Below are 24,303 nucleotides of genomic sequence, written 5' to 3' on the forward strand. Positions count from 1 at the left end.
AGGTTTCGATCCTGTGGAACTGTGGGTTATGGGCCCACCATGTGGGTTAGAAGTAGGAAGGGCGGAGACGTCTTGCGTGATCATGCAAGCAAGGCATGTCAGGGGGGTAGCCTGTCGATTATGTCGGCGACAACGTCGATACCAAGAGCGAGGGACGAAGAGAACTATTTTCCTGCTCGTTGAACGAGGCGGGCCAAGAGGCAAAGTTCTCATCCATCGGCGGTTACCGAAATGTCATCAACAATAGAAACAGGGTCTCACTGTCAGAGTTGTACACCGAGGTGTTTACCTACGCAGTGAATTATTACTGCTTAGATTATATAGATCACAAGAAAGGTTAAACCAAACAACGGAAAGGAAATATGGTTATCAAATTACACAAAACAAAGACAAGGAAAATGTGTTTAATCACATATTTCAGGGGTATATCCTTCCCAAGGACAAGCAGAGCATGATATCCATGACAGGATATAATGTAGAAAACTCTTTAGGTAGGGGAGATTCATACCCATACAACGGTGTTTGGATAATTGAGCAGGAAACTTTTAGCCTTGGGCTCCAAATGTTCTTGTTGGAAATCGGAGTATCACAAACAAGCTTTTGAGATAGCATTGACATGGTCATCAGGTGAAGATCAGACTTTGGATACTCGAAGGATCCATCAGGAACAGCTTGTAGAATAAGTCTTACAATTTCCTCATGGAAGAATGGATAGCATTGCTAAAAGGAAAATTATAACAATAGGTCCTCCGGTCAGGTGTGCTAGGCATGACATCACCTTATCGGGTCATAGAAAGACCAACATTATAACTCTTGGAAATATGTTCCCACCATCATATCTGACCGAGATTCAGATCTGATTGGTGTCAGGATACCTCAGACTCAGGATGCCCGAGAAGAAAAGGTGCAAAACAAATTGACGGGATAACACTGTAAGATTCTCGGGAAATGAACTATGAAGTGATTTCCGTTAACAAGAGTTCATCATTATCCTAAGGAGAGGACAAGGAGGTGGATGATGAACTCAACGACAATTCTTCGAGATTTCCAAAAGATGGATTTCCACAATTAAGTGAACAAGGAGATAACATTTGTCAGATCAAATGATATAAGGAAGTATGCTCGAGGAAAACATACACAATTAAACATTGGTCGAAAGGTGCACCCGAAATATGGGTTGGGTTGCACGACCAATGTCAGAATGGTGATTCAATATCAACAGTCTAAGAATGAACGACCGACCATTAACTTCAAAGCAATAGGGTTGCTAGAAGTTTTGGGATTACACATCACAGTCCATTTGTCGGTGGTTAGAAATAACACGGTGACCAGGAAAAGAATGGTGATGGTGATAAGTATCACTTGTATCAAGAATTCTCCAGAGGTGGTGAAATTCTCACAACATTGAGGACATAAGAGATGTTAATGTTCCAAGGTAAAGAAGAACAATTACTGGATAACAAGGAACTCAAGGTATAACACCAAACACGAACAAGCTTGTGTTGGTGGGAAGGCAATAAAGTGGTCGATGATAACACAGATCATCAAGGGCAAGGATGGTATTTCTCATCATGAACTCAATTGATATCCTGGAAGAGTTCATAAGGTCGATGATGATCACGACACATTTGTCGAGAGATTTCACGAAGATGTAATCAACCAGCGACGACATCAAGTCAAAGGAATGAGGTAGCGGAAGGTTATTGGAACCATGGGTAGGACACAAACTTGAAATCAAGCTTGTTGTTCAAGGCGAACTGATATGACGAGGAAGATCGACGTAAGCTTAGCTCATCGTCGAAAATTTTGTGCTCCGGGAAGAAGGACCAGGTAGCACAGTTAGAAGTTTGCACGATAATGATATAGCCGATAAGGCTAGGAATGACTTGAAGGATTATTAAACTCGTAAGCAACCAGAATTACTTAGATTTATTGAATCGGAGTGCGGAATCGATTCACTTATCGGTGTTCTCGGTTGACGACAACCCAGAATCCAGGAAAATTGGAATCGGTGAGAAATAACAGTTGATGAAGAACCCATAAGAAGTTATGTAGTTCCCTGACATTCTCGCGGTACCAGAGGGTATACTCAAGGGTAGAGCGGGATAGAGGTTGGACAAGTGAAATCATTTGCAGAAGGCAAGCACTTAAACTTGTCCAAGAAATGGGAAAGAAGAACAATATGGTCGAAACCACGGTCGCAAAAAAACCAAGCATAGATAAGAGAAGAAGTTATAACAAGGGGATTATTATTACTACGAGAAGCTTCCATGATAAGTTCCACCTCGGGTCCATGGGCATGAACACAAAGTTCAAGGTCGACTCCCACTTCTCCAAAGCATAACCTTACATTCGCTTCTCGTTTCGATAATGGCATTAGTTGTTGAAAGTTTTACCTGGTGCAATACCAGATAAGTATGACTCGTGAAATCTTTCGGGTTCACACCGATGAGGGAAGGCGTTGGTTCAATCCCATCGGGGCTTCTTACGAACATATACCATAAGCTTCAAGAGTAAATATCACCAGCTCAAAAGTAGAGCATGGTTGACAAAAGGAAAGGATACAATTTAAGAAAGGCATTATGTAATGGAGAAGGACTTACAAGGTGATTAATTATTAAGGACACTGTCGGATATAATAATCCAACAGTGGATATGGCGATCCACAGTGGAGCTGAGGTGAGTATCGATACCCAATCAGAGGAAGAAAGAATGCAAATGCAACAGATTATGGATTCATCTGAATAATTCAAAGCTTAAATGCAAAGGAATTATGATTTCCAAAACAAGGGATCAGAAGCAGACGTTCTGATCAAGGATGGATCACTTGAATATACCAGAGGCACAATCGACGACAAATAGTTTGGTCGAGAACCAGCTCAGTATCAAAATGACGTCTGAGCCGGAAAGATAATCCTAGGACTCGACTGATGATTGTGAACATTCGCACTCATGTTGAATCAAAAGGATCAAAATGACGATGCCTAAGGATACTAACGAATATTGCCAGACATATGGAAAGCATCCATCATGCAAGTAGACAAGTATGACAGAGCAATAAGCTACTAAGGATTTTTGGAGGATCGAATAGTATTTCGAAGACCATTGTGAAACACATGATCAACTGGGGGATGAGCGGATACTCGATAAGTGCGAGAATTACCCATAGGGGTATTCAGGTGACAAAGAACAACAAGGCGATAAGCTCAAAGGATTATCGAAACAATGACGAGTGTTTCGAGGTATCTGGTAATAACAAGACCAACTGGGGATGAATGTAAAAATAACAACTGCAAGTAGTTATCCATAAGGGTTGACGGTGGAAGGGGAATTGCAAATGCGATGAACATAAGTTCTCGGGTTAACAGCGGAGAGTATCTTCAGGGTCTTCACGTGCCGCAGACGATCATCATTAATAAGGGGCTCTCCGGGTGAAAGTAATAACGAGATCCTAATGTTAGATTTAGAAAAAATCATTTAACCCGAATAGAAGAGAGATCAGAGTCCCAGAGTATAGGTCGAGGAATAAAAGATCCTAATACCACCCAATGGCGACGTGGGCCCGTAAGGCACACAGCCAAGTTAGTAAAAGTTTTGCAATGACTAGACTCAACTTCGGCCAAGGAGTTGGAAAGGGGGATTCCTACAGGCAGTCGGCTCTGATACCAACTTGTGACGCCCCCGATTCAATCGTACACTAATCATGCACGCAAATGTGTACGATCAAGATCAGGGACTCACGGGAAGATATCACAACACAACTCTAAAACATAAATAAGTCATACAAGCATCATAATACAAGCCAGGGGCCTCGAGGGCTCGAATACAAGTGCTCGATCATAGACGAGTCAGCGGAAGCAACAATATCTGAGTACAGACATAAGTTAAACAAGTTTGCCTTAAGAAGGCTAGCACAAACTGGGATACAGATCGAAAGAGGCGCAGGCCTCCTGCCTGGGATCCTCCTAACTACTCCTGGTCGTCGTCAGCGGCCTGCACGTAGTAGTAGGCACCTCCAGTGTAGTAGGAGTCGTCGTCGACGGTGGCGTCTGGCTCCTGGGCTCCAGCATCTGGTTGCGACAACCAGGTAGAAGGGAAAGGGGAAAAGAGGGGAGAAAGCAACCGTGAGTACTCATCCAAAGTACTCGCAAGCAAGGAGCTACACTACATATGCATGGGTATATGTGTAAAGGCCATATCGGTGGACTGAACTGCAGAATGCCAGAATAAAAGGGGGATAGCTAATCCTGTCGAAGACTACGCTTCTGGCAGCCTCCGTCTTGCAGCATGTAGAAGAGAGTAGATTGAAGTCCTCCAAGTAGTCATCTCCAAGTAGCATCGCATAGCATAATCCTACCCGGCGATCCTCCCCTCGTCGCCCTGTGGAAAAGCGATCACCGGGTTGTCTGTGGAACTTGGAAGGGTGTGTTTTATTAAGTATCCGATTCTAGTTGTCATAAGGTCAAGGTACAACTCCAAGTCGTCCTGTTACCGAAGATCACGGCTATTCGAATAGATTAACTTCCCTGTAGGGGTGCACCAACTTACCCAACACGCTTGATCCCATTTGGCCGGACACACTTTCCTGGGTCATGCCTGGCCGCGGAAGATCAACACATCGCAGCCCCACCTAGGCACAACAGAGAGGTCAACACACCGGTCTAAACCTAAGCGCACAGGGGTCTGGGCCCATCGCCCTTAGCACACCTGCACGTTGCGTACGCGGCCGGTGAGCAGACCTAGCAACCTTCATTACAAAGGAAGTTGCGTTAACGCAGTCCAACCCGGCGCGCGCCACTCAGTCGCTGACGTCAAGAAGGCTTCGGGATACCCATAACTACTCCCGCGTAGATGGTTAGTGCGTATAGGCTCGTAGCCAACTCAGATCAAATACCAAGATCTCGTTAAGCGTGTTAAATATCCGCGAACACCGACCAGGGCCAGGCCCACCTGTCTCCTAGGTGGTCTCAACCTGCCCTGCCGCTCCGCCACAAAGTAATAGTCGGGGGCCGTCGAGAACCCAGGCCCACCTCTACCGGGATGGAGCCACCTGCCCCTTCAGCCCCCATCTCCGAACAGTATCACAGGTAATGTAACTGTGTAAAGTATATCGTATATGCCCGTGATCACCTCCCGAAGTGATCACGGCCCAGTAGTATAGCATGGCAGACGGACAAGAGTGTAGGGCCACTGATGGAACACTAGCATCCTATACTAAGCAGTAGGATAGCAGGTAATGGTAACAACAGTAGTAGCAAGGACATGCTATGCATCAGGATAGGAATAACGGAAAGCAGTAACATGCTACACTACTCTAATGCAAGCAGTATAGAGAAAAGAGTAGGCGATATCTGGTGATCAAAGGGGGGGCTTGCCTGGTTGCTCTGGCAAGGAGGGGTCATCTTCGATGTAGTCGAACACACGGACATCGGCAGCGGTCTCGGAGTCTACCGGAAAGGAGTAATGGAGGGGCCACACAATAAATAACAGAGCAATCAAATGCAACACAAAGCAAGACGCGGCAATACGCGGTGCTAGGTATGTCCTAACGCGGTATTATGTGATACCGGCGAAAGCGGGAAACATCCGGGAAAGTATCCCCGGTGTTTCGCGTTTTCAGACAGATGAACCGGAGGGGAAAAGTTGCGTGTTTGCTATGCTAGGGATGTGTGGCTGACAAACGGACTGCGTACCCGGATTCGTCTCGTCGTTCTGAGCAACTTCCATGTACAAAGTTTTTTCATCCGACCTACGGTTTATTTTATATTAATTTTCAAAGTTTTACTTCATTTTTAGAATTATCAGAATTAATTTAATTAGGAAATGCCATTATGATGTCAGCATGACATCAGGGTGATGTCAGCAGTCAACAGTCAGTTGACTTGGTCAAACTGGCGCGTGGGTCCCGCATGTCATTGACTGTTTTAGGTAATTAAGGATAGTTAATTAAGTTAATTAGCTAATTAGGTTAATTAAGCAGGATTAATTAAGTTAATTTAATTAATTAAATTAAATTAATTGTTTTTATCTTAATTATTTTCTCTCTTAAAAAAACGTTCTGTGGGGTGGGGCCCCCGTGTCAATGGCCCAGAGGCCTAGCGGTTTTGGGCGCTGGTTGCGGGCATAGCCCGAACGGGCGCACGCCCAGGGGCTGGCAAAACCGACCGGCGGCGAACGGGCGCAAGGGCAGCGGTGGCCGGAGCGATGGCGGGCAGGGGGCCTCGGTGGTCGGGACGTGCGGGCATGCGGGTGCGGGCGAAGCCGCAGCCCGCCTGGTAGCAAGGTGAGGCCGGAGCGGGGTCTGCTCGGCGCGGCCGGTGCAGCCGGCCGGCGCGGGCGCGGCCGAGCCGTGGTCAGCGGCAGGAGGCAGGGGGGCCACTGAGGGGGGGCGGCGACGCATCGGCGGGTCGGCGGCGCGAGGCGCGCTGCGGCGCCGGCAAACAGCGAGACAGCGAGCGGCAGTGGAGGGGACCGTGGCAAAACTGTACGGGACAGAGGGAGAGACGGGGGAGGGCGAGGCCCTCACCGGCGATGTAGAGACCAGGGGGGGCGGCGAGGCTCGAGGTGGCTTTGGGGAGGAGGACGGGGACGATGCGCGGGCGGAGTGGAGGCAGGCCGGCGGGGAGGTCCGACGTCGTGGCCTCCGGCGAGGTCCTCGGGCGGCGGCGTCGAGGCGATCCGGCGACGGCAAGGGATCAATGGCGTATCCGCGCGACGAGGGCAAGGTGTAGGTAGGATGAGGCGGCGGCGAGGAACGCCGGCGGCATTAGTAGGGGCGGGGCATCGTGCCCGGCCCAGATCGGGCAGAGGGGGGTGAGGAGCGAGGGGGGAGTGGGGGTTTCGTCCCCGATCCAATCTGGATCGGGAGGGGGGTGGGAACGACGTGGGGGGAGTGCGGGTGGTTGGGTTAGGGTTTGTCAGGGGTGGGGGTTATGGGAGTGAGGGGTGTGGCCGGTTGGGCCGGTGGCCGAACGGGCCGGCCTGCTGGGCCGAAGCCCAGTGGGGGGGGGCCTTTCTCTCTTTTCCTTTTTTTTCTTTTGTTTGTTTTCTGTTTTCTTTTATTATTTCTTTCTTTCTTTATTTTAGTTGCATTTTAATTTAGTAAAATATACACTTAGTATTTCAACTTAGTCCATAGTCACAAAAAAAATCTAGACCCCAAATAACTTAGTTTGACATTTTATTAATTATAAAAGGTATTTAATTAATCTCTTTGCTACTGTTTTATTTATCTCATAGTATTTAAACATTTTATAAATGTGCGGTTTTCCCATCATAATTATCTATGCAATATTTGGTTCACTCCGAACATTTTAGTTTTAATATTTGAAAACTTTTATCGTTTGCCTGATTTTGAATTTGAATTTGAATCGGTTTCGAACTAACTCGAGATTAGCAACTATAATTGAGGTGACGTGGCATCATTAGCAGAGGAGCACTGTAGCTTAATTACCCGGGCGTCACAGGGGGAACCCTCACCGGTGGCCATCTTCATCATCCCGGCGCTCTCCATGACGAGGAGGGAGTAGTTCTCCCTCGGGGCTGAGGGTATGTACCAGTAGCTATGTGTTTGATCTCTCTCTCGTGTTCTTGAGATGATATGATCTTGATGTATCGCGAGCTTTGCTATTATATTTGGATCCTATATATGATGTTTCTTCCCCCCTCTTATCTCTTGTAATGAATCGAGTTTTCCCTTTGAAGTAATCTTATCGGATTGAGTCTTTAAAGACTTGAGAACACTTGATGTATGTCTTGCCGTGGATATCTGTGGTGACAATGGGATACCACGTGGCACTTAATGTATGTTAAGGTGACTAACTTGCGGGTTCCGCCCATGAACCTATGCATAGGGGTTGGTACACGTTTTCGTCGCGATTCTCCAGTAGAACTTTGGGGCACTCTTTGAGGTCCTTTGTGTTGGTTGAATAGATGAATCTGAGATTGTGTGACGCATATCGTATAATCATACCTACGGATACTTGAGGTGACATTGGAGTATCTAGGTGACATTAGGGTTTTGGTTGATTTGTGTCTTAAGGTGTTATTCTAGTACGAACTCTAGGGCTGTTTGTGACACTTATAGGAATAGCCCAACGGATTGATTGGAAAGAATAACTTTGAGGTGGTTTCGTACCCTACCATAATCTCTTCGTTCGTTCTCCGCTATTAGTGACTTTAGAGTGACTCTTGGTTGCATGTTGAGGGATAGTTATGTGATCCAATTATGTTATCATTGTTGAGGGAACTTACACTAGTGAAAGTATGAACCCTAGGCCTTGTTCAACACATTGCAATACCGTTTACGCTCACTTTTATCACTTGCTACCTTGCTGTTTTTATTATTTCAGATTACAAAAACTATTATCTACTATCCATATTGCACTTGTATCACCATCTCTTCTCCGAACTAGTGCACCTATACAATTTACCATTGTATTAGGTGTGTTGGGGACACAAGAGACTCTTTCTCATTTGGTTGCAGGGTTGCTTGAGAGAGACCATATTCATCCTACGCCTCCTACGGATTGATAAACCTTAGGTCATCCACTTGAGGGAAATTTGCTACTGTCCTACAAACCTCTGCACTTGGAGGCCCAACAACGTCTACAAGAAGAAGGTTGTGTAGTAGACATCACCCCCCCTCCCCCAACACCCCCATGTTTGTCTCCAATTTGCGGGAGAAAGTATACATCTGGACCGCGCCTCGTACCGATACAGGACCACGTTGGATGGTTTTCACTGTCCGGACGGATGCGGGGGGTTTAAGGGTCGGTGTTGGAGATGCCTTGACCAAGGAAGGCAGCGAGGGGCCCCTCATGAGTCAACGATCATTGACCACGATGTGATAAAGTTGATCTAATCTATCACAAACATTAATTTGTAGTGATATCTACTCTGTTGGGTTTCGTAGTAATTTCAAAAAATTTCCTACGCACACGCAAGATCATGTGATGCATAGCAACGAGAGGGGAGAGTGCTGTCTACGTACCCAACGCAGAACGACTGCGGAAGCGCTGACACGACATAGAGGAAGTAGTCGTACGTCTTCACGATCCAACCAGCACCGAAACTACGGCACCTCCGAGTTCGAGCACATGTTCAGCTCGATGACGATCCCCGGGCTCCAATCCAGCAAAGTGTCGGGGAAGAGTTCCATCAAGACGACGGCGTGGTGACGATCTTGATGCACTACAGCAGCAGGGCTTCGCCTAAACTCCGCTACAGTATTATCGAGGAATATGGTGGCTGGGGGCACCGCACACGGCTAAGGAATAGATCACGTGGATCAACTTGTGTATTTCTGGGGTGCCTCTGCCTCAGTATATAAAGGAGCCAAGGGGGAGGGGGCGCCGTCCAGGAGGAGGGCGCAGGAGGAGTCCTACTCCTTCCGGGAGTAGGACTCCCCCCCCCCAATCCTAGTTGGACTAGGATTCCCCGAGGGGGAAAGAGGGAGAGGGGGGCCGGCCACCTCTCCTAGTCCTAATAGGACTAGGGGAGGGGGGAGGTGCGCAGCCACCTTGGGCTGCCCCGTTCTCCTTTCCACTAAAGCCCATTAAGGCCCATATGGCTCCCGGGGGGTTCCGGTAACCTCCCGGTACTCCGGTAAAATCCCGATTTCACCCGGAACACTTCCGATATCCAAACATAGGCTTCCAATATATCAATCTTTACGTCTCGACCATTTCGAGACTCCTCGTCATGTCCGTGATCACATCCAGGACTCCGAACAACCTTCGGTACATCAAAATGCATAAACTCATAATATAACTATCATCGTTACCTTAAGCGTGCGGACCCTACGGGTTCGAGAACAATGTAGACATGACCGAGACACGTCTCCGGTCAATAACCAATAGCGGGACCTAGATGCCCATATTGGCTCCTACATATTCTACGAAGATCTTTATCGGTCAGATCGCATAACAACATACGTTGTTCCCCTTTGTCATCGGTATGTTACTTGCCCGAGATTCGATCGTCGGTATCCAATACCTAGTTCAATCTCGTTACCGGCAAGTCTCTTTACTCGTTCTGTAATACATCATCCCGCAACTAACTCATTTAGTTGCAATGCTTGCAAGGCTTAAGTGATGTGTATTACCGAGAGGGCCCAGAGATACCTCTCCGACAATCGGAGTGACAAATCCTAATCTCAAAATACGCCAACCCAACATCTACCTTTGGAGACACCGGTAATGCTCCTTTATAATCACCCAGTTACGTTGTGACGTTTGGTAGCACCCAAAGTGTTCCTCCGGTAAACGGGAGTTGCATAATATCATAGTTATAGGAACATGTATAAGTCATGAAGAAAGCAATAGCAACATACTAAACGATCGGGTGCTAAGCTAATGGAATGGGTCATGTCAATCAGATCATTCAACTAATGATGTGACCTCGTTAATCAAATAACAACACTTTGTTCATGGTCAGGAAACATAACCATCTTTGATTAACGAGCTAGTCAAGTAGAGGCATACTAGTGACACTAAGTTTGTCTATGTATTCACACATGTATTATGTTTCCGGTTAATACAATTCTAGCATGAATAATAAACATTTATCAAGATATAAGGAAATAAATAATAACTTTATTATTGCCTCTAGGGCATATTTCCATCAGTCTCCCACTTGCACTAGAGTCAATAATCTAGATTACACTGTAATGATTCTAACACCCATGGAGCCTTGGTGCTGATCATGTTTTGCTCGTGGAAGAGGCTTAGTCAACGGGTCTGCAACATTCAGATCCGTATGTATCTTGCAAATCTCTATGTCTCCCACCTGGACTAGATCCCGGATGGAGTTGAAGTGTCTCTTGATGTGCTTGGTCCTTTTGTGAAATCTGGATTCCTTTGCCAAGGCAATTGCACCAGTATTGTCACAAAAGATTTTCATTGGACCCGATGCACTAGGTATGATACCTAGATCGGATATGAACTCCTTCATCCAGACTCCTTCGTTCGCTGCTTCCGAAGCAGCTATGTACTCCGCTTCACATGTAGATCCCGCTACGACGCTTTGTTTAGAACTGCACCAACTGACAGCTCCACCGTTAATGTAAACACGTATCCGGTTTGCGATTTAGAATCGTCCAGATCAGTGTCAAAGCTTGGATCAACGTAACCTTTTACGGTGAGCTCTTTGTCACCTCCATATACGAGAAACATATCCTTAGTCCTTTTCAGGTATTTCAGGATGTTCTTGACCGCTGTCCAGTGATCCACTCCTGGATTACTTTGGTACCTCCCTGCTAAACTTATAGCAAGGCACACATCAGGTCTGGTACATAGCATTGCATACATGATAGAGCCTATGGCTGAAGCATAGGGAACATCTTTCATTTTCTCTCTATCTTCTGCAGTGGTCGGGCATTGAGTCTTACTCAACTTCACACCTTGTAACACAGGCAAGAACCCTTTCTTTGCTTGATCCATTTTGAATTTCTTCAAAACTTTGTCAAGGTATGTGCTTTGTGAAAGTCCAATTAAGCGTCTTGATCTATCTCTATAGATCTTAATGCCTAATATGTAAGCAGCTTCACCGAGGTCTTTCATTGAAAAACTCTTATTTAAGTATCCCTTTATGCTATCCAGAAATTCTATATCATTTCCAGTTAGTAATATGTCATCCACATATAATATTAGAAATGCTACAGAGCTCCCACTCACTTTCTTGTAAATACAGGCTTCTCTGAAAGTCTGTATAAAACCAAATGCTTTGATCACACTATCAAAGCGTTTATTCCAACTCTGAGAGGCTTGCACCAGTCCATAAATGGATCGCTGGAGCTTGCACACTTTGTTAGCTCCATTTGGATCGACAAAACCTTCTGGTTGCATCATATACAACTCTTCTTCCAGAAATCCATTCAGGAATGCAGTTTTGACATCCATTTGCCAAATTTCATAATCATAAAATTCGGCAATTGCTAACATGATTCGGACGGACTTAAGCATCGCTACGGGTGAGAAGGTCTCATCGTAGTCAATCCCTTGAACTTGCCGAAAACCTTCCGCGACAAGTCGAGCTTTGTAGGCAGTAACATTACCATCAGCGTCAGTCTTCTTCTTGAAGATCCATTTATTCTCAATTGCTTGCCGATCATCGGGCAAGTCAACCAAAGTCCATACTTTATTCTCATACATGGATCCCATCTCAGATTTCATGGCTTCAAGCCACTTTGCGGAATCTGGGCTCACCATCGCTTCTTCATAGTTCATAGGTTCATCATGATCTAGTAGCATGACTTCCAGAACAGGATTACCGTACCACTCTAGTGCGGATCTTACTCTGGTTGATCTACGAGGTCCGGTAGTATCTTGATCTGAATTTTCATGATCATTATCATTAGCTTCCTCACTAACTGGTGTAGGTGTCACTGAAACAGTTTTCTGTGATGTACTACTTTCTAGTAAGGGAGCAGGTACAGTTACCTCGTCAAGTTCTACTTTCCTCCCACTCACTTCTTTTGAGAGAAACTCCTTCTCTAGAAAGGATCCATTTTTAGCAACGAATGTCTTGCCTTCGGATCTGTGATAGAAGGTGTACCCAGCAGTCTCCTTTGGGTATCCTTTGAAGACACATTTCTCCGATTTGGGTTCGAGCTTATCAGGTTGAAGCTTTTTCACATAAGCATCGCAGCCCCAAACTTTAAGAAACGACAACTTTGGTTTCTTGCCAAACCATAGTTCATAAGGTGTCGTCTCAACGGATTTTGATGGTGCCCTATTTAACGTGAATGCGGCCGTCTCTAAAGCATAACCCCAAAACGATAGCGGTAAATCTGTAAGAGACATCATAGATCGCACCATATCTAGTAAAGTACGATTACGACGTTCGGACACACCATTACGCTGTGGTGTTCCGGGTGGCGTGAGTTGTGAAACTACTCCACAGTTTTTCAAATGTACACCGAACTCATAACTCAAATATTCTCCTCCACGATCAGATCGTAGAAACTTTATTTTCTTGTTACGATGATTTTCAACTTCACTCTGAAATTCTTTGAACTTTTCAAATGTTTCAGACTTATGTTTCATTAAGTAGATATACCCATATCTGCTTAAATCATCTGTGAAGGTGAGAAAATAATGATATCCGCCACGAGCCTCAATATTCATCGGACCACATACATCGGTATGTATGATTTCCAACAAATCTGTTGCTCTCTCCATAGTACCGGAGAACGGTGTTTTAGTCATCTTGCCCATGAGGCACGGTTCGCAAGTACCAAGTGTTTCATAATCAAGTGGTTCCAAAAGTCCATCAGTATGGAGTTTCTTCATGCACTTTACACCGATATGACCTAAACGACAGTGCCACAAATAAGTTGCACTTTCATTATCAACTCTGCATCTTTTGGCTTCAACATTATGAATATGTGTATTACTACTATCGAGATTCAATAAGAATAGACCACTCTTCAAGGGTGCATGACCATAAAAGATATTACTCATATAAATAGAACAACCATTAATCTCTGATTTAAATGAATAACCGTCTCGCATTAAACAAGATCCAGATATAATGTTCATGCTCAACGCTGGCACCAAATAACAATTATTTAGGTCTAATACTAATTCCGAAGGTAGATGTAGAGGTAGCGTGCCGACCGCGATCACATCGACTTTGGAACCATTTCCCACGCACATCGTCACCTCGTCCTTCGCCAGTGTTCGCTTAATCCGTAGTCCCTGTTTCGAGTTGCAAATATTAGCAACAGAACCAGTATCAAATACCCAGCTGCTACTGCGAGCTCTAGTAAGGTACACATCAATAACATGTATATCACATATACCTTTGTTCACCTTGCCATCCTTCTTATCCGCCAAATACTTGGGGCAGTTCCGCTTCCATTGACCAGTCTGCTTGCAGTAGAAGCACTCAGTTTCAGGCTTAGGTCTAGACTTGGGTTTCTTCTCCTGAGTAGCAACTTGTTTGCTGTTCTTCTTGAAGTTCCCCTTCTTCTTCCCTTTGCCCTTTTTCTTGAAACTAGTGGTCTTGTTGACCATCAACACTTGATGCTCCTTCTTGATTTCTACCTCCGCAGCTTTCAGCATTGCGAAGAGCTCGGGAATAGTATTGTTCATCCCTTGCATATTATAGTTCATCACGAAGCTCTTGTAGCTTGGTGGCAGTGATTGGAGAATTCTGTCAATGACGCAATCATCCGGTAGATTAAATCCCAATTGAATCAAGTGATTATTATACCCAGACATTTTGAGTATATGCTCACTGACAGAACTGTACTCCTCCATCTTGCAGCTGTAGAACTTATTGGAGACTTCATATCTCTCAATCCGGGCATTTGCTTGAAATATTAACTTCAACTCCTGGAACATCTCATATGCTCCATGACATTCAAAACGTCGTTGAAGTCCCGATTCTAAGCCGTAAAGCATGGCACACTGAACTATCGAGTAGTCATCAGCTTTGCTCTGCCAGACGTTCATAACATCTGGTGTTGCTCCAGCAGCAGGCCTGGCACCCAGCGGTGCTTCCAGGACGTAATTCTTCTGTGCAGCAATGAGGATAATCCTCAAGTTACGGACCCAGTCCGTGTAATTGCTACCATCATCTTTCAACTTTGCTTTCTCAAGGAACGCATTAAAATTCAACGGAACAACAGCATGAGCCATCTATCTACAATCAACATAAACAAGCAAGATACTATCAGGTACTAAGTTCATGATAAGTTTAAGTTCAATTTAATCAAATTACTTAAGAACTCCCACTTAGAGAGACATCCCTCTAATCCTCTAAGTGATCACGTGATCCAAATCAACTAAACCATAACCGATCATCACGAGAGATGGAGTAGTTTTCGATGGTGAACATCGTTATGTTGATCATATCTACTATATGATTCACGCTCGACCTTTCGGTCTCCGTGTTCCGAGGCCATATCTGCATATGCTACGCTCGTCAAGTTTAACCTGAGTATTCTGCGTGTGCAAAAACTGGCTTGCACCCGTTGTAGATGGACGTAGAGCTTATCACACCCGATCATCACGTGGTGTCTGGGCACGACGAACTTTGGCAACGGTGCATACTCAGGGAGAACACTTCTTGATAATTTAGTGAGAGATCATCTTATAATGCTACCGTCAATCAAAGCAAGATAAGATGCATAAAAATATAAACATCAGATGCAATCAATATAAGTGATATGATATGGCCATCATCATCTTGTGCTTGTGATCTCCATCTCCGAAGCACCGTCATGATCACCATCATCACCGGTGCGACACCTTGATCTCCATCGTAGCATCGTTGTCGTCTCGCCAATCTTATGCTTCCACGACTATCACTACCGTTTAGTAATAAAGTAAAGCATTACATCGCGATTGCATTGCATACAATAAAGCGACATCCATATGGCTCCTGCCAGTTGCCGATAACTCGGTTACAAAACATGATCATCTCATACAATAAAATTCAGCATCATGCCTTGACCATATCACATCACAACATGCCCTGCAAAAACAAGTTAGACGTCCTATACTTTGTTGTTGCAAGTTTTACGTGGCTGCTACGGGCTTAAGCAAGAACCAATCTCACCTACGCATCAAAACCACAACGATAGTTTGTCAAATAGACTCCGTTTTAACCTTCACAAGGACCGGGCGTAGCCATACTTGGTTCAACTAAAGTTGGAGAGACAGTCGCCCGCAAGCCACCTATGTGCAAAGCACGTCGGGGGAACCGGTCTCGCGTAAGCATACACATAATGTTGGTCCGGGTCGTCTCGTCCAACAATGCCGCCGAACCAAAGTATGACATGCTGGTAGGCAGTATGACTTATATCGCCCACAACTCACTTGTGTTCTACTCGTGCATATAACATCAACATAAATAACCTAGGCTCGGATGCCACTGTTGGGTTTCGTAGTAATTTCAAAAAATTTCCTACGCACACGCAAGATCATGTGATGCATAGCAACGAGAGGGGAGAGTGTTGTCTACGTACCCAATGCAGACCGACTGCGGAACCGCTGACACGACGTAGAGGAAGTAGTCGTACGTCTTCACGATCCAACCGATCAAGCACCGAAACTACGGCACCTCCGAGTTCGAGCACACGTTCAGCTCGATGACGATCCCCGGACTCCGATCCAGCAAAGTGTCGGGGAAGAGTTCCGTCAACACGACGGCGTGGTGACGATCTTGATGCACTACAGCAGCAGGGCTTCGCCTAAACTCCGCTACAGTATTATCGAGGAATATGGTGGCTGGGGGCACCGCACACGGCTAAGGAATAGATCACGTGGATCAACTTGTGTATTTCTGGGGTGCCTCTGCCTCAGTACATAAAGGAGCCAAGGGGGAGGGGGGCACCGGCCAGGAGGAGGGCGCAGGAGGAGTCCTACTCCTTCCGGGAGTAGGACTCCCCCCCCCAATCCTAGTTGGACTAGGATTCCCCGAGGGGGAAAGAGGGAGAGGGGGGCCGGCCACCTCTCCTAGTCCTAATAGGACTAGGGGAGGGGGGAGGTGCGCAGCCACCTTGGGCTGCCCCTTTCTCCTTTCCACTAAAGCCCATTAAGGCCAATATGGCTCCCGGGGGGTTCCGGTAACCTCCCGGTACTCTGGTAAAATCCCGATTTCACCCGAAACACTTCCGATATCCAAACATAGGCTTCCAATATATCATTCTTTACGTCTCGACCATTTCGAGACTCCTCGTCATGTCCGTGATCACATCCGGGACTCCAAACAACCTTCAGTACATCAAAATGCATAAACTCATAATATAACTGTCATCGTTACCTTAAGCGTGCGGACCCTACGGGGTCGAGAACAATGTAGACATGACCAAGACACGTCTCCGGTCAATAACCAATAGCGGGACCTAGATGCCCATATTGGCTCCTACATATTCTACGAAGATCTTTATCGGTCAGACCGCATAACAACATACGTTGTTCCCTTTGTCATCGGTATGTTACTTGCCCGAGATTCGATCGTCGGTATCCAATACCTAGTTCAATCTCGTTACCGGCAAGTCTCTTTACTCGTTCTGTAATACATCATCCCGCAACTAACTCATTTAGTTGCAATGCTTGCAAGGCTTAAGTGATGTGTATTACCGAGAGGGCCCAGAGACACCTCTCCGACAATCGGAGTGACAAATCCTAATCTCGAAATACGCCAACCCAACATCTACCTTTGGAGACACCTGTAATGCTCCTTTATAATCACCCAGTTACGTTGTGACGTTTGGTAGCACCCAAAGTGTTCCTCCGGTAAACGGGAGTTGCATAATCTCATAGTTATAGGAACATGTATAAGTCATGAAAGAAAGCAATAGCAACATACTAAACGATCGGGTGCTAAGCTAATGGAATGGGTCATGTCAATCAGATCATTCAACTAATGATGTGACCTCGTTAATCAAATAACAACACTTTGTTCATGGTCAGGAAACATAACCATCTTTGATTAACGAGCTAGTCAAGTAGAGGCATACTAGTGACACTAAGTTTGTCTATGTATTCACACATGTATTATGTTTCCGGTTAATACAATTCTAGCATGAATAATAAACATTTATCATGATATAAGGAAATAAATAATAACTTTATTATTGCCTCTAGGGCATATTTCCTTCATACTCTATCTCAAACATTAATTTGTAGTGATATCTACTCTATCTCATACATTAATCGGTAGTGATATCGCACTAAATAAATAGAAGAATTTGTAGTCCATATCTACATACATGCAACAGCCCATCACGCGCATATAGACTGGCATGTGGACCCAATTACCGCAACTCTCCAACATGCAGATACACAAAAAATACTCGTCTCCTCTAACAATTACACCCGAAGCCTATCTGATAGGTAGCAAATAAATATCATTAATTAGCACCTGTGCAAAAGCATACTGGAGAGAGCATCCACTGGATAGGAGGACTCGACACTGATCAGAGAGGACTCTATATAGTCGATACAACTAGACCGAATACCAATAGTATAGTAGTCCTCGCTCCTCTCGTTAGTGAACATCCACTGCCAATGGCAAGCGTTCCGCCCTGCCTCCGATGATGCCGCCGCCTCCTATATCCATGGGTTGGTGACCATCAGTGAAAATCGCAAGCCAGTCGTTCCTGGCCTCAATGATGACCCCGAGGCAGGTGTTACGGAGGGGCAACTCTTCTAGATCTATGACCAGGTCACACCCGTGGTTTCCTTGCGCACCTGCCACAAAGTTGCTTGCAGGCCGTGTGGCTACGACTACATCGGTTTCCACCCCAAGAGGACGGTGAGTCTCTTGGTCTTTTTTACTTGTCCGTTTGGGTTTGATCTGCTACCTTTAGCATGCATGCTCACGGAGATATAATTCTTTAGGTATTTTGGGATCTAATAGATCAGATCTCATCGTCCTTCTGTGAGTGGAACTTGAAGTAGCCATAGCCATGGGACCTGACAGCAACGTCATGGTAGACGCCGAGGGACTGCACAAATGTGACCTAATAGGAGATGGAGGAGAGATGCCCCTCTGCGACGCCTGCCTGAAGGCCACCCACATATAGGGAAGCTGTTGTGGCAGCTACCAGCTCTACTACAAGTCCACGAGTGCATCACCGTCACGATAAACCACTACATGCCCATCCAAGTTATGTAATAGAGCTTGTTTTGAGAAAAAGTTTACTAGATCTCTTGATGAATTCATCTATTATGCATGCCAGTTTATGCTTTATTGGGCATGTCTACAAAGTAATGTGAAGAGTTTGCGATTCTGGAACAAGGTGTTGTTGCTTTGAAGCGAGAAGCACTCGCACATCATGTTGGTGGGCGCGTGGAGCCAAGAAATCATGTGTCAAGGATCAAGGTGAATAATGCTCGAGAAAATAAGGAACAAGAAGTGGGTGAAGGTGAACTAATGGAGAAATACTGGATGAGTAACGATGCAATGGAGTTTTCTTAATGATGATGCTAGTGATCGAAAACATTTTGCTTGGACTAATATGTGACTCCTAAGTTGGCTTCTAGTAGATTGGGTGCATTAGCTTTTGCTGTTAGCGGTGGAAACCGGTTTTAGGCTATGTATTTTCATCGGGATGTTTTTTTGTGCATTTGTTGTTTCATTATCCATTGATAGTGGACCCGATCCTTTTTCTGAGATCGTATGGGAAAAAAGGTGATCACCACATCCAGAAATGTTTTGATATGCTGGGATGACCGCATTGCCATTTCTACTTTTTTGTTAGTAAAAGAGCTTTATTGCTAACTTAATCAGGCATACAATCACAATGCAATGTGTTCATTAGGAGTAGAGGGGTAAAATTAAGCCATAAACATCTCTTCCTAACCTCGGTCGCCAGTTTAGCACATAGATGAGCCGCCATATTAGCATCTCGTCCAACAAAGCTCAGCCCAGAACTGTCAAACTGCCCACTCAGTTCTTTATTCCACAAGGCTCCAGCAATCTCTGCATGATCAAAGCCGCTTGACTCAGATATCTTGATGATAGCTTGTGCGTCACTCTAAATCATTACTCTGCAGAACCCCCTCTCAAGAGGCATGTGCAATCCATTGCAAATCACTACAACTTCCGTCGCCATTGGAGTAGCAGCAAAGTCATACGAGAGGGCCTGCGCACGAATAAGAGTAGATGTTCTATCACGGATCACCACATCTGTGGTTACGTGATTGGAATTATCATCATATAAGGCGTCCAGACTAATGGATGAAGTCTTGGTCATCAAGCTATGTGGTCAATTTTGAGCCTTAACATGTTGTCTTCTGAAAGGTTTTTTGAAAGAGTAAATTTCCTTCTGAAAGATGCTTAGTGCTTTGTTTAGATTTGGGAGGTTTCGTTCATATTTCCTTGGATTTGAGACCAATGCATGATGGATTCATTCGAGTTGCTTAACTGATTTCCTTTTAAAGAATTCCTTTCAAATTCGAGTTATTGAATCAATTGTACATGTAGAACTAACTAAAATGGTAGGTAAACGGTGACTAAAGACCTTACCTTACTTTACTCCTGAAAGAACTAGTAAGCATGCACGTGCAACGCACGTCTCAAATGTAAAACAGGTGAATTCGCATAATATAAAAAAATAAATGTTTTTAAAAATATAAATCAAATGGATACACAATGTTTGATGTCGCTCAAATTGTATTTTCAAAAGAGAGACACAATAGTGGTTATGTTGCTGCATAGAGTAATAACAGGAAAATATTCTCATTTAAATAAATTTAGCATTTATTTACTAATGCGGTAATATAGGCATGTAGTATAGTCTTCTCTTCGAGTGTAGCCAGGAAAAAAGGTATAAACTGCCTTACGGTGCAATTATATTGTTCAAGATGCTTAATTCTCGAATCTTATTTTATTCTACTAATCTGCATAGCAAAATATATATTTGTACTAATTTGGATCAAATTATATATTTTTTTTGCTTGTGTGGACTGCCAAAATTATATAGCTACCTACTATGGATAATAGGAAATAGAAGATGATATGTGACTACAACGACTTCTATATGAAATAAAGATGATTTACAAGAACTAATTGAAATGTAAAAGGGCTAAAAGAAATCCAATAATTATCATGATAGAAAATATTTATCCGGTTTTGTATGTGTTTATGCGTTGGCAACCATACTAACTTACAATGATGTAAGACGCTTTGTACGTATAGAAACTGAAATGAGTTATGAAAAAAAATAAAGATGGAAGGAAAAGTATTATAGAATATTTGTCAAGCTTAACCTTATCAAGCTTTCATGTCAGCTTCTAAATTACAAAAAATGATGAATCTTCAAATAAGAAAGAGCCAACAATTTGGAACATGCTACAAAACTGGTGAAGATAGAAAGCATTCATCATCTTTTTCCTTGTCGTAAGGAGTAGCTTCAGCATACATTTGTAATAGTGTAATACCTGATTCGGAAAAAGTTTTTCATTATTATTAGTTTCTTCATTGGATCCTTCTATATGGTAAAATTCTCTTTATTGGAACGCAGTAGAGATTGCATACCTTTACAGAACAGCGAGAGATATTCTCTAACAACAGTTACGGAGTCATGTGACCCGTTTTAGATGTATAGAATCATGTAACTGAAATAGTAATACATCTTTAATATCTTGCCTCCTACAGAATCTTACATAATTTATTGGATTGCTATGCAATTATGTTAAAGTGACGCGTGAAAAGTTTTCTCTAAGAATGAATCATACATTCTGATTTTCAACCTATCCCTGGAGATAGTGCCTAGGCAGGTGCAACCCACCTTAATTCCAGGTAAAGCAACGTCATACGTAAAACACACACTGATCAAATAGCACAAATAAGGCAATTCTAATCAAGGGGATGGCGTTACCTCTTGATACGGTCCAGTTTAATGCATATGGTGGTACGAAGTAAAGCCCAAGGAAGCCGACATGAACATGAGAAGTAATCATGGGAAATAGACTCTGCATCTTGACTTCTTCAGTATCCCTCTTGATCCTACTTTGTAAGACAAGATTGTTGCATTCTTATGTACGTGCTATATATAATTACACATTTTCAGTACAGCAATCGGCAACTTAAAATAACCTCAAATCTACAATTCTAGATTGCTTGAAGCCCCACGATTCTTATTTAATATGTAATGCACGTGCACCCACTGAACAGACACTTTGTCGGTGTGGGTGCTCCGAACGGAGCTGAAGTCAACGCGGATGCCGATGGTTGCCGGAGAGCATGCCCTGGACATGGATGGAGTCGTCGCAGTAGCAGTAGAAGAGCGCCTGGCCTCCAGGCAGAAGACGATGGCGGCGATAGCACGTGTGTTCCCGGAGGAAGACGAAGCTCCTCGCGCTTCCCCCATCGTGGCTAGCGTGCATGATGGCGGCAGGCGGCTCGCGATTAGCTTCCTAATAGGATGGATGCGTCCGAGATAAGTTTTTTAATAGGATAGATTTGTCTGAGATTAGTTTCCTAATAGGATGGATGCACTCTGAATTAGTTTCCTAGATATAGGATGCACCCGTGATTATTAGTTTCCTATTTGCTCAGGCGTGGAGTTTCATATTTTCCTTCACGGTGAAGTACGGTCAGTCAATGTAAATTGCTAAGTGCACACAGAAAATAGTTTAGGTTAAGGCTAACCGTTAGATTGATTTTAGTGGGCCTAATCGTGCGGTGGTATTGGATCTGTGTACGCTTTGTGGGATGTGCTTAAAGAAGTTCTTGTTTGATTATTTAATAGTAGTATAGATATAGACTCGTGAAAGAAGTGATTTCCATTTTTGAAGTTTTTTTGGAAAGGAACAAGCCTGCTTGTCTTATGTGGGGTACCAATCAATTGGTTGCTGGTGAATTTTTTATAGATTTTACCAAACAAATTTCATGTTGATAAAAATGTATTGCTTCTTCTGTCAGAACTACTACAAATGCATGTGGTCGCAACAAGATGGCATGACAACAAATGAGCCGCTGCTGGTGCTACAGATGCACATGCGTTGGGGCAACCGGTGGTACTAACTTGTTGAATATATAGACTTTCCTTGTAAGAACAATATATCTATGTTCAATAAGGGCGTCTTTGGTTCAAGTTGTGAACAGTACCTGCATGGCATACACTTCTCAATCCAGCCTGGTTGAGCAAAACCAGGCCCTAATGCGCCATCTACAAGTTGTTTGGTTGCCTGCATCTAGGTCGCTGCATTAGGTAATACGCAAGTGCACTTTTTTGGTTTCTTGCATTGGACCAAGCGGTACATGGACATGGTGTTTGGTTGCACGCATGAGGTATGATTAAGAGCTAGCACTTACACTTAGCACACACGGTTAAGAGCTAGCAGAGGAAGGGGGGAGAAATGCAGTGTGCGCCGGACCATGGCAACTGCGGTGGATAGTGGCCGTGGCATCGTGTCCGACATGACGAGCATGGAGTCGTGGGCGAGCGACCCCGTCGGCGGCACGTCGAGCAACACCATCGGCGAATTAGTTGCGGTGCTCGCGCAAAGACAGTCGACAAAGGAGGAGAATGCAGTGCTCGCGCCATGGTATCGTCAATGCAGTGGACGAGAGAGGAGGCCGAGATGATCGACGCCAGAAACGACTCCAGTGTAGTAGGGCGAGAGAGAGGAGGCCAAGATGATCGACCCCGTCGGCGGCGCGGCGAACTACAGTGTGCATAGAGGCAAAGGACACAAGAAAAGCAGTGTGCGCGCCATTGCAGTGTCAGTGTAGTAGGAGGACGACAGAGAGTAGGCCAAGATGAGCGACGCCGGAAATGACTCTAGTGTAGTAGGACGTGGGCAAGGAAATCAAGGAGAAGGGCTTCGGCGTCGAGAGGGACGAATAGGAGGGCTCTGAGCAGAGGACATAGAAGCTCGACATGGCGGCGTCGGTGCAGTAGACTGTTGTTTAAAGAGAGATGAAGCTACGATCGTCGAAACCAAAAACTTACAACACGAACGTTGTGAGGAACTGTGAGATTAGACTGCTGGTCAAAGAAAAAATTCAAATGATCGATTGTGCGCGATGAATCTAACAAAATTCGTCCAGAATAGCTCCAAACAGGAACACGAAATTAAGAACTTACGACCAACGAAACCGCTAACCGATCGCCTGAATGGAACAATAGCATCAAGATGCATCTTTCTCGTGTAGAGCTTACCTCGAATCGAACCACAGTTGTGTAGATCAGAGGGACAAGGAAGAGATGATATTAGATAGAAGATTACTAGAGATTAAAGAAGACCTCACCTAATCACCTCGCATCCCTCCCGTCTCCACTCGTGCAAGGGCCCGTTCGCTTGCGCTCGCCTCGACCTGGCTCGCAAGAAACTGCCGATCTGAGCGTTTCCAGCGAGCCAGGCCTAAAGGTGCTTTAAATTCCGTGCTATGCAGGCCAAACAATGTATACATGCGACCAAACAGGCCGGATTCTTTCCGCGCGGGTTTGGTCGAGGGCAGTGGCTCCTGAAACCTCCATGTCATTGACGATCACATCATTCGCGGCGCTGCCAGACAGATGCACTGTTAGATATAATCTTGATGTCTCGTGTATCTGCATGTTTTTGGTTTTTTGTTCTGCATTTAGCGTAGGGAGTCGTCCGGTAAGGTCTCGGCTGAGTGCGCACAGCTGTGAGATGCAGCATGGCCGTGAGAAGCGGTAAGGCGTGGCTGGGGTCAGACCGGCTGGAAAAATATCAACTAGAGGAGATCGTCTAGTTTGTTAGTTTGTTAGCGCATGGATAGGTTAGTTAGCCGCATGAGCTTGCTAAAGGAGCATTACAGGTGTCTCCAAAGGTAGATGTTGGGTTGGCGTATTTCGAGATTAGGATTTGT

The sequence above is a fragment of the Triticum aestivum genome, chromosome 7A (assembly GCF_018294505.1).
Source record: "Triticum aestivum cultivar Chinese Spring chromosome 7A, IWGSC CS RefSeq v2.1, whole genome shotgun sequence".
NCBI classification, from domain to species: Eukaryota; Viridiplantae; Streptophyta; class Magnoliopsida; order Poales; family Poaceae; genus Triticum; species Triticum aestivum.